The following is a 953-nucleotide window of genomic DNA, read 5'->3' as shown; positions in this document are numbered from 1 at the left end:
ACATCTTCAACTAGATCAGGTTGCTCACAGCCCCATCAATCCTGGCCTTGAATGTCTCCAGGGATGGGGCCTCCACCACCTCTCTGGGCAACCTGTGCCAGTGTTTCACCACCCTCATGGTAAAGAACTTCTTGCTAATGTCTAATCTAAACCTACCCTGCTCTAGTTTATCACCGTTACCCCTCACCCTCACATGCCCTTGCAAACAGCCCCTCCCCAGCTTTCTTATAGGCCCTATATATAGGCCCTATTATACCATCTTATTTCTGATGCTCGCTTATCATTATTTCTCCATCATGAAGAAACTGCCAGGGACTAGATGGCCTCACATCATCTGATGCGCTTAGTGGCAAAGCATGTTGGACTCAGTATTAGAAGGAAACAATCCCCCCCCACACACCCTGAAAGGTGGGAATGAGGTACCCTTAACCAAGGCTCTGAAAGAACAGCAATCTGTTAACACAAGTTAGAACAGACTTACAGGTGCAGCTAGTGCTCATCTTCCCTTTTCTTCATCCTGCGATCTCTCAACGGTTGTGCAGACCATTCAAACAGTCCATCATTAGATGCCAAGAAGGGTTGGACTGACAGCTGAACTTCCACATGAAGCAATGGAGCAGCAACAATAACTTTTTTTTCCCCACCCATCTTTCCGCACCACACTGCAAATGCCTGCTAGGTGGAGCAAGGACATAAATGAACTTTTTTTGACTCATAAAAGTTGCAGAGATAAAATTAGGAGACAAAACCCTCTTTGGTCTCATAGTATAATGGATACAAAGCAAACAGGTTTCCTGAACTTTTTATGATTTCCAATGAATAATCAAATACAGTCAAGCATTCTTACATAAATATGTCTGTCTTAAATGCAATAATTTTTAATTGTTGGTACAAGAGACTGTGATTCCAATCTGCCTATATACAAACAGCACAGAATTACAAGAAAGTGTATC

The sequence above is a fragment of the Rissa tridactyla genome, chromosome 2, assembly GCF_028500815.1.
Source record: "Rissa tridactyla isolate bRisTri1 chromosome 2, bRisTri1.patW.cur.20221130, whole genome shotgun sequence".
In the NCBI taxonomy this organism is placed as follows: Eukaryota; Metazoa; Chordata; class Aves; order Charadriiformes; family Laridae; genus Rissa; species Rissa tridactyla.
This window is presented reverse-complemented; position numbering follows the sequence as displayed.